General features: G+C 44.0%; 1 non-coding gene across 1 annotated transcript; it reads right to left on the reverse strand.

Moving 5' to 3' along the window:
• Nucleotides 1-10,230: 10,230 nt before the first annotated feature.
• Nucleotides 10,231-10,334, reverse strand: LOC114889873. Its single transcript, XR_003792167.1, has one exon. It is a non-coding gene; the product is annotated as a U6 spliceosomal RNA (small nuclear RNA).
• Nucleotides 10,335-11,300: the final 966 nt, after the last annotated feature.

The raw sequence follows: 11,300 nt of genomic DNA on the forward strand, positions 1-11,300 counted from the left end.
CTGCAATGACCTATATGGGAAAAGAATCAAAAAAAGAGTGGATAGATGTATATGTATAACTGATTCACTTTGCTGTACAGCAGAAACTAACACAACATTGTGAATCAACTGTACTCCAATAAGGGACTTCCCTGGTGATCTAGTGGGTAAGACTTCACACTCCCAATGCAGGGGGCCTGGGTTCGATCCCTGGTCAGCGAACTAGATCCTGCATGCAGGCCGCAACTAGGAGTCTGCATGCCTTAACGAAGATCCCATGTGCTGCAACTAAGACCCAGTGCAGCATAAATAAATAAATAATAAATATTTTAAAAACTATACTCCAATAAAATTTTTTTAATAAAATTAATATCACCCATATACTGATAACTCCTGATTTATATCCCCAGCCTTAACCTTTCTCCCGGGAGGCATCCTTCATTCCCTTTTCTTATCCAAATCTAATGCATTAGTTAAGTCCTGGCAACTCTACCTCTAAAATATGCCCAGAATCTGTCTACTTCTTTCTGTCTCTACTGGTCCTAACCACCAACATCTCCTGCATTAATTGTTGCCTGTCCCCATCCCAGCCACGAAGTAATCACAGTAATCTTTTAAAAATGTATATCAGGTCACTCTGTCACTTAAAACCCTTCATTATATGCTCCCATCACACTTAGGGAAAAAAAGAATCCAGGCCCTATCAAGCCTACATGATGCTCTGTGGTTACTAATTCAAATATCTACTATTTATGAACTGCTGACCATGAGCCCCATTAAAGGAGGATGGGAGGGGACAGGTGAGCATAACTGCTGTATGTTGAAATCAAATGTTATCATTCAGGAATAGTGGCCTGGCCTGGCCAAGTTTTTTTAATTTTCAAGAGAAATTGCAAGTCAGGGTCATTTATGTTTTTAGTGAAATCTCAGAAACACCATGTGAGCTAAATGTGATCCAGGGGACCCCACTTTGTGAACTACTTTCTAACGTCATGTGCTACACTCTCCCCTTTTATTCTCTATGTCCCAGGTCTCACCGGCTAGCCTCCTATTCCTCAAGCATGCCATTTCAGGACCTGTGCCTTGCAGTTCCCTCTGCTTGGGACCTGACCTCAAATAGCATGCTAGTCGTCTCATCATTCAGTTCTCAGCCCTAATGTCCCTTTCTCAGATGACATAAACAGCCATCCCCCCACCTCCTGTCATTATATCACATTTTTCCTATGAATTCAGTAAACTTACCACTATCTTAAGTTAGCTTGTTTATTGGTACATAAATTTTGTGTCTCCACATCAGAATGTAAACTCCACAAGGGCAGGGAGCTCGTCTGTCTTGTTCACAACCTAAAATAATGCCAGGGGGGACTTCCCTGGTGGTGCAGTGGATAAGACTCCACGCTCCCAATGCAGGGGGCCTGGGTTCAATCCCTGGTCAGGGAACTAGATCCCACGTGGATGCCACAACTAAGAGTTTGCATGCCACAACTAAGGAGCCTGTGAGCCGCAACTAAGACCCGGCGCAACCAAATAAATAAATACTTAAAAAAAAAACATAATCCTGGACTGGATCCTGGATCAAAAAAAATAAAATAATGCCAGACACATAATAGGGCTCGATAAATATCTACTGAATGAATAATACCCACAAGGCAGCAAGTTCCTTGGCAAAGTTATCAAAAGACCAAACTGACTCATGGAAATTGGAACCAAAACAGAAGTCGGTTCAGCAGCTTAAAGGAAGGGATAAGAAATCTGCCTTGTGTCTCTCTTCTCTGGCACATGAAGCCCTTATCTATACTGAGAGTAGCAGCGCAAGGAGGTATACACAATAGCCTCTATAGTGTAATGGGCCACCTCCGCATTTAGCAGCTAATACGAATTCTTCCTGGCACCAAGCAAGCAAGAGGGATGTCCATATGTCAGTGGGAGCTGATGGGGAGCCCTGATTGCCTAGAGGCCTCTCAAGTGGAGAAAAGGAGGAATAAAGTGATTCAATAGCAGAGTAAGATCAAAGAGTCAGCAAGTACACATTGCTTCCCAGCTGCTCTCAGCCCCCTTCTCTGCCATCACTGTCTCATTTGGCTCACTCCTGTCCCTTGGCAGTCAAAGCTATTTCTGAGTGAGTCTTTGCACTCAGCCATCATCCTTCGTTGAAAGCACTCCCAGTCTCAGAGGAGGAATGGAGTTCCACCTGGCTCCACCTCCATTTTGCTACAGCATTTGGGGGGCTTCAAACACACTGGGGAGCCAGCAGTCACCTTTAGGGGAGTTCAGAGGACCATGCTGGTTGGGTGGTTAGTGGTGGTGGTTATTGTTTTCATTGTGTGTAAGTATTGTTTGCTTGTTGTCCTGCCAAATGTGGTTATAAGAGAGTATCAAACCAGGTTGTCAGGTTATTATTAATAGTAGTTACCATTCACTGGATTCCTACCATGTGTCTGGCATTTTGCTAGGGCTTGACATACCCATCTCTAATCCTTCCAACAACCCTGTACGGTATATACTATCTTCATTTTACAGATGTGAAACTGATGCTCAGAAGTGAAGGAACTTTCCCACAAAGTCCCTACTATTACCCTGCATCATTATTATTTAACATTGCCTTATATTTGCATAGTGAGAGTATTATTTACTTACCAACCTTCAGATCAGTTTTCTTCAAGTCTCAACACCCCCCAACTATTGTCACCTCCATTTTAGATGTAAAATGATTTGTCCAAGGTCACTCAGCAAGTTAATTGCTGAAGTAAGAGTAGGTGTAACTTGATTCCCAGTCCAATGTTCTCTATTTAATAATGAAATATGGGAAATGGGAGAGGATCCCCGAAAATAGCAAGAATTGAGATTAGGGAAGTTTACCGTCGAGGTTAAGGGAACTTGGTGCTGTTCAAAGACCTTGGCTGGGCTGGGAAACCAAATATTTTGAAGTTTGTTATCACATTCTCTCCACACCGCCCTGCCTTAACCCCATTTCACCAGCAATAAATTTTACTCCTTAGTGGTCTCTGGTCAGAGCAAGAAGGATGACTTCAGTTCCCAGATATTCCAACTGGGAAACAACAGATACGCCATTCCCAGTGGTCCACCACTTTTTAACCAAGTGACCTTGGATTAAGTTACTTCACCCTTACTTTCCCCAACTACAAAACAGGGGGAATAACAGTTTCTATTTTCTGGGACTACTGAAAGGATTAGTTGAATAAATGAATGAAGACATGGCCCTTACCTTCAAGAAAACTGCAATCTGGTTTTATCGTAAACAGTATAAGAAATCCGGCAGTTATTGTGGAATGTAAAATAAAATGTACATGGGACTTCCCTGGTGGCGCAGTGGTTAAGAATCTGCCTGCCAATGCAGGGGACACGGGTTCAAGCCCTGGTCCAGGAAGATCCCACATGCTGCAGACAACTAAGCCCGTGCGCCACAACTACTGAGCCCACATGCCACAACTACTGAAGCCCGCACGCCTAGAGCCCGTGCTCCGCAACAAGAGAAGCCACTGCAATGAGAAGCCCGCGCACTGCAACGAAGAGTAGCCCCCACTCGCCACAACTAGAGAAAGCCCGCACACAGCAGCGAAGACACAACGCAGCCAAAAATAAATGAATAAATTTTAAAAATAAATAAATGGGGGGCTTCCCTGGTGGCACAATGGTTGAGAATCTGCCTGCTAATGCAGGGGACACGGGTTCGAGCCCGTGGGGTCCGGGAAGATCACGCCACGGAGCAACTAGGCCCGTGAGCCACAACTACTGAGCCTGCGCGTTTGGAGCCTGTGCTCCGCAACAAGAAAGGCTGCAATAGTGAGAGGCCCGTGCACCGCGATGAAGAGTGGCCCCCACTTGCCACAACTAGAGAAAGCCCTCGCACAGAAACGAAGACCCAACACAGCCAAAAATAAATAAATAAATGTGGGGTTTAAAAAAATAAAAATAAATGGTACAAATGACAGATGTAAAAAACAAACTTATGCATTTGTAATGATGTGAATGAACCTAGAGTCTGTCATACAGAGTGAAGTAAGTCCGAAAGAAAAATAAATATATATTAATGCATATATATGGCATCTAGAAAAATGGTACAGATGAACCTATTTGCAGGGCAGGAAAAGAGATGTAGACATAGAGAACAGACCTGTGGACACGGGGGCGGGGGGAAGGGGAGGGCGGGACAAACTGAGAGAGTAGCATTGACATATATACACTACCATGTGTAAAATAGGTAGCTAGTGGGAAGATGCTGTATATGGCACAGGGAGATCAGCTCAGTGCTCTGTGATGACCTAGAGGGGTGGGATGGGGAGAGGGGAGGGAGGATCAACAGGGAGGGGATATATGTATACATATAGCTGATTCTCTGTTCTACAGCAGAAACTAACACAACATTTTAAAGCAATTATACTCCAATTAAAAAACATAATTTATGGTTACCAATGGGGGCGAGGGGAGGGATAAATTGGGAGATTGGGATTGACATATACACACTACTATATATATAAAATAGATAACTAATAAGGACCTACTGTATAGCACACGGAACTCTACTCAATATTCTGTAATGGCCTATATGGGAAAAGAATCTAAAAAAGAGTGGATATATGTATAATATATGTATGACTCGTTCACTTTGCTATACAGCAGAAACTAACACAACATTTTAAATCAACTAAACTCCAATAAAAATTAAAAAAAAAAAAATTGGGTAGGACCTTGATCAAAAGTCTAGGGTCAGATTTCTCCCACTCACTAGCTTTGTGGTATCTACCTAGTCAGTTTACTCCTCCAGCCTTCTCTGGGTATTGTGTTGTCTGGGTATTCCCTAAGAACCCTCTCACCTCTATCACTGTGATATTGTGATTTATAATAAGAAATATATATTTTGGCCTTTGTCCCCGTTTCTGGCACAGAGCTCCTAAAACCCTTGGAATTTACTAAGTGATTAGAAAGAGAAGAGTGATAATGGCGTCATTTGTTATTCAAAACAAGCCCCTTTCAACCACACCTGAGTTTATGTTAATGAGGTAATTTTCGGAAAGCCGCTAAGAATGGGTGCTGTTTACAAGGGGAACCAACCACTGATTAGAGGATTAGAACTTTTAGTCTCACCCCCAGACCTCCAGGGAAGGGAGGGAACTGGAGACTGAGTTCAATCACCAATGGACCATGATTTAATCGATCATGCCTATGTGATGAAGCCTCTATCAAAACCAAAGAGGGGGGCTTCCCTGGTGGTGCAGTGGTTGAGAGTCCGCCTGCTAATGCAGGGGACACGGGTTCGTGCCCCGGTCCGGGAAGATCCCGTGTGCCGCGGAGCGGCTGGGCCCGTGAGCCGTGGCCACTGGGCCTGCGCGTCCGGGGCCTGTGCTCCGCAACGGGAGAGGCCGCAGCGGTGAGAGGCCCGCGTACCAAAAAAACCCAAAAACAAACAAACAAAAAAGGATGGCATTAGAGAGCTTCCAGGCTGGGGAACACAGGGAGGTGCTTGGAGGGTGATGTGCCCAGAGAGCATGGAAGCTCTGCACCCCTTCCCACATACCTTGCCCTATGCATCTCTTCTGTCTGTTCCTGAGTTATATTCTTTCATGATAAACCAGGAATCCAGTAAGTAAATTGTTTTCCTGAGTTCTATCAGCTGCTCTAGCAAATTAATTGAAACCTGAGGATGGGGTGGTGGGAAATTCTAATCTACAGTCAGTCAGAAGCACAGATAACAACCTGGATTTGTGACTGGCATCCGAAGTGGTGGGAGGGGGCAGTCTCATTGGACTGAGCACTTAACCGATGGGGTCTGACACTAGCTCCAGGTAGGTAGCATCAGAATTGAATTAAATGGCAGGACACCCAGCTGGTGTCACAGAATTGCTTGGTGTTTGGAAAACCCATATGTCTGGTGTCAGAGTTACGTAACATTCAGAGAGTATTGTGTATAATGTAAACGGAAACAGTAGAGTTTTTTCCTTTACAATCACCAAGACCGAGACAGGAGCTGAAGGCAGGAGAGGGAAACTATAGTGGGCTGTTGGTCAGAAGGCTTCGGTAGGAAGTAGAACCTCCCAGAAAAGGAGAGAAGAGGGCTTAGGGCTCTCCTGGTATAAAGGAAATGGCACGAGGAACAAGAGAGGAGCGTTCAACCCAGTCTTCAACCTCTGCTGCACATCAGAGCTGGAAAACCAGCGGTCATCAGTCCCGTGGAGGGCACAAAACTTAAGTTTAAGGACACAAAACTTAAGTTTGCTCCCCAAATGGGCTCTGTTGGTAAAATTAATTTTCCCTTTGAAAATTATTAACTTACGTCCTAAAAAACATGACCACCAGGACTTCACACTAGAAAACCCAACCAAAAGTTCAAGGAGGATGGTAGTAATTTAGAGTCACCCTCACTCTGTATCTGTGACCTCAACCCTGCCCCAGAAGCCCCATCTCTGTGCCATGGATTAACTACTCCCAAAGGCACACCTGACTCCTCTCAGCTGTCCTACTTCAACCTGGCAGCTGCAGCACAAAGATGTTCAAAGGAGAGGCAAAAAAAAAAAAAACCCTCTGGTTAAGAACCAACCTCCAGGGACTTCCATAGTGGTTCACTGGTTAAGACTCCACCCTTCCACTGCAGGGGGCATGGGTCTGATCTCTGGTCGGGAAACTAAGATCCCCCATGCCGCACAGCGCAGCCAAAAAATAAAAAAACCAACGTCCATAGCCTTTATTGAGAATGAAGAGCCACGGGCTGATATGAATTATTACATCTTCCTACAGCTGTTTCCTTTTAAATATTTATCCTGGCAGACACCACCACTGTTTTTTACAATTTTAATTGTGTGACTATTAAGCAAACCAAACCGTAAAATCAGCTCTCAGTGCTGAAATTTATGTGATTCATAGACCAGAGCTTATTAAAAAGAAATCCAACAAGTGCAAACTAGCCTCATGAGTGCCCCACACCATCTCTAAGCAGGTGTGAAGGCTTTTCACTATTACTGCCTGTGGCTTCCAAGCTTCCACAGTGTGTAGCGTAAAAAAAGAACAGAATCTACCCATTTCCCTGTGATTTTTTTTTTTCTTCTTAACAATCCTGATGAGTGAAAACCGGATGTCAGGGATGCTACAGTCCTAAAGCGGGTGGCAGAAGCTCTGACTCTCAAACAGGATCGGTACCCTGGAAGATTTAGGATCAAGGTCTGAGGGAAGGACTTAATCATGGGACTTCGAAGAGCCAGGAGGTATCCTGCATATTTGCTGCCAAGGTCCTTCTTGATTTGGATCATGGAACTGCTTTGAGACTCCAGTAGAAGCCCTCCCTCCAAAAATGCACTTACACACAAATATTTATATAAAATTTCAGGGGGTTCAAGGACACCCCTGAGCCTATCCACAGATCTCCTAGGGGTCCATGAGCCTTCAGTTATTACTACTTTCACTGTTACCACTCAAGCTGCCCTCATTTCTCTCCTTTTTACAGTAGCTAACTAACTCATCTCCCACTCTCTCTACACAGCAGGCAGAGTGACAGCAATCCTGTTAAAACCTAATCAGATCATGTTACTTCTCTGCTCAATATAACCCACTAGCTTCCCATTTCACCTGCAATAAAACCCAACATCTTTACAGTGGTTTACAAGACATGATCTATCTCCAGATCCCCTGCTGAGCTCATCTCCAGTTCTTCTCAGCCTTAACTCCTGCTGCTCTAGACACACCCATCTCCTTGTGATCCCTCAACAGGACAGACACCTGCTGCTCTGTTCTGTGCGGCCTTTTCTTGCTGTCCCCTCTCCAACTGGCTCTCTCCTTCATTCCTTCAAGTGTACTCAACTGTCACTTTGTCAGCGAGGCCTTCCTAACCACTGTATTTAAAACTGCAACCCCCATTCTGCCCTCCCTGACACCTCCTGTCCTCCTCTTTCCTTTTCTCCATAACACCCATCATCATTTCACACAGTATGCATTTTCCTTACTGTTTATTATCTTTCTCCCATGCTAACCTGTTAGCTGCAGGAGGGCAGGGATTTCCGTCTGTTTTGCCTCACTGCTGTACTCCAGTTCCTGGAATAGTGTCTAACCCAGAGCAGGCACTCAATAAACACTTGACTGATTGATGACTAGCTTAAACTCTGCAGTGCCACGAATGTGTCCAGGCTGGGAACAGGCGGGAATGTACATTTACTGAAATACCTCCAAGGGACAAGCGGTTTACAAGTTAATATATGTCATCTCATTTAACTGTCATACACAATCCTAAGAGGTATGCAAGTTAATATGTGTCATCTCATTTAATTGGCACACACAATCCTAAGAGGTATTTTTATCCCCATTTCACCATGCAAACTGAGCCCCAGAGAAATTAAGAAAATAAAGAGAGGTTACACAGCCAGTGGTGGAACATAATTCAAACCTAAGTCTGTGTGACTCCAAAGCCCTGCTATTCCCACCACACATCACCTCCTTCCTCTTGGTGGCAGTTCCCACTTCCCTAAGGAACAGCAACTGCCAGCTTCACACCTCCTTCCACTTTACAGCTAGGGTCTGAGTCAAAGATCATTAGGGGTTAGTTGGAGCTCTTATCAAGCAAAACACAGCCTGAGTCTTTTTGCACATTTACAGCCAACATTGTCAAAGATACAATGTAATGAACATCCTTCTGAGGGAAGTTTATTACTTTTAGAGAGTCATTCATTCATTCATTCCATTCACTCATAGGTTTCATTCATGTATTCATAAATACTTGCCTAGTGCCTACTATGCACCCACTACTGTTCTAGGCACTGAGGATAAAAAGATGCACGAGGCACAGATGTCACCCTTCACAAACAGGTTTGAAGTCTCAGGTGGTGCTGTCCAACAGAAGTATAACACGGGCCATTTGCAGTTGTATATTCTCCTGTCACCACATTTTCAAAAAAGTAAACAGTTAAAATTTTTTAGAATATTTTTATTGAACCCAACATATCCAAAATATCACTTCAACATGCAATCAACATAAAAATATTATTAAAGAGATATCTTACAGTCTTTTTTTGTTTGATAACATCTTCAAAATCAGTTTGTACTTTACACTTACAGCACATCTTAATTTGGATTTTTTTTTAAATTGAAGTGTAGTTGATTTACAACGTTGTGTTAATTTTAGGTGTACAGCAAAGTGATTCAGTTATACATGAGCATATATCCTTTTTTTCATGTTCTTTTCCATTATAGGTATTACGAGATATTGAATAGAGTTCCCTGTGCTATACAGTAGGTCCTTCTTGCTTATCTGTTTTATATATAGTAGTGTATATGTTAACCCCAAACTCCTAATTTATCCCTCCCCCCAGCACATCTCAATTTGGACTGGCCAAATTTCAAGAGCTCAATAGCCACATGTGGCTAAATGACAGCAACTGACAGCACAGGGCTGGGGGAAAAGACAGATGCAGTCAAGGGGACTTTCAAAACACCATAGTAAATGCAGTGACAGAGATTTTGTTCAGGATCACTCAACCGAGGGAGTTCGGATTTGAGCCTCCAGTGACCTTCCAACCCCAGACCTGTTCATGCTGCCGCACATCAAAGACACTGCCCACTTCAAGCAGTGGCCTCATTGCTGGCCTCAACCAACCAAACTTAATATATCCAAAATAAAATTCATCCTCATACCTCAAATACCTCCTCCTACTCTCTCATTTTCTATTTCAGCTGATGGCACCATTATCTATCTGTTCACTCAAGTCATCTTCATTACATCTTTAGACAAATGGTTACTTTCTCTAGAAGATAATTTAAAATCTAAATGCTGGGACTTCCCTGGCGGCGCAGTGGTTAAGAATCCACCTGCCAGTGCAGGGGACAAGGGTTCGAGCCCTGGTCCGGGAAGATCCCACATGCCACAGAGCAACTAAGCCCATGCACCACAACTACTGAGTCAGGGCACCTAAAGCCCGTGCTCTGCAACAAGAAGCCACCCGCTCGCCGCAACTAGAGAAAGCCCGCGCGCAGCAACAAAGACCCAAAGCAGCCAAAAATAAATAAATTTAAAAAATAAAATAAGCTTATAAAAAAATCTAAATGCTTATCCAAAACTGCACCTTCCTCTCCACCCCAACTAACCGAGCTTGCTCAGGCCACTTTCATCTCTCACATGGGTTGTCACAAGAACCTTTTTCTTACCCAGTTTTATTGAGATATAATTGACATTCAGCACTGTGTAAGTTTAAGGTGTACGGCATAATGGTTTGATACAGATAAAATAAGAAGCAAAAAAGAAAAAATTTCCTTAAAAACATGAACCTCTTCACGAATTTGCATGTCATTCTTGTGCAGGAGAGCCATGCTAATCTCTGTATGGGTCCATTTTAGTTAAAGTTCTGCCCAAGCCAGCACTGAAAACCTTTTAATTGGTTCCCTTACAATTTCATTAGGCCCTTCAAGGCTCTCCATCCCCTACATAACAAAGCCCATGATCTTTTTCACATAGCAAAGAATTCCCTCCAGGGTGTGAGCTTTGCTTCTCTAACAATGCCCAGCTGTTTACCTTTCCTAGACCCTGAACAAGTTCTCTCACCTTCTCTGAGCCTGCAATTCTTTTGTACTTTGGTTGGTTGGTTGGTTTTTTTGGCCGGGTCCCAAGGCTTGGGGGATCTTAATTCCCCCATCAGGGACTGAACCGGCCCCACCACTGAAAGCGCCCAGTCCTAACCACTGGATCGCCAGGTGTAAAAACAGCCATCCTAATCTCTCAAAAAGTTGACCTGAGGTTTAAAAGAAATATACTTTAAACAATACACAATCAAGGGTTCTCTGTACCCATTACTCCTTTATATATCTATCTAGTGCCCCTTTCCAATTAAATAACATTTATTGAATACTTACTATGTGCTAGGCACTTTGCGGGACACAAGACAATGGAAATACAGAAAACTAGATTGAATAACGCGACCTTTGCCTTACCCAAGCTCATCACAACATAGTTTCTCGACCAGTACCTTTAATAACTAGATAATCTCTAAAGTTAAGAACAAATCACAGGGGCACTTCCCTGGTGGCGCAGTGGTTAAGAATCCGCCTGCCAATTCAGGGGACACGGGTTCAAGCCCTCGTCCGGGAAGATCCCACATGCCGGCGAGCAACTAAGCCTGTGCACCACAACTACTGAACCTGCGCTCTAGAGCCTGTGAGCCACAACTGAGCCCGAGTGCCACAACTACTGAAGCCCATGCGCCTACAACCCATGCTCCGCAACACGAGAAGCCACCGCAATGAGAAGCCCGAGCACGGCAACTAAGAGTAGACCCCACTCACCGCAACTAGAGAACGCCCACGTGCAGCAACAACCCAACACGGCCAAA

The sequence above is a fragment of the Monodon monoceros genome, unplaced genomic scaffold (assembly GCF_005190385.1).
Source record: "Monodon monoceros isolate NGI ecotype Baffin Bay Population unplaced genomic scaffold, NGI_Narwhal_1 Super_Scaffold_9, whole genome shotgun sequence".
Lineage (NCBI taxonomy): Eukaryota > Metazoa > Chordata > Mammalia > Artiodactyla > Monodontidae > Monodon > Monodon monoceros.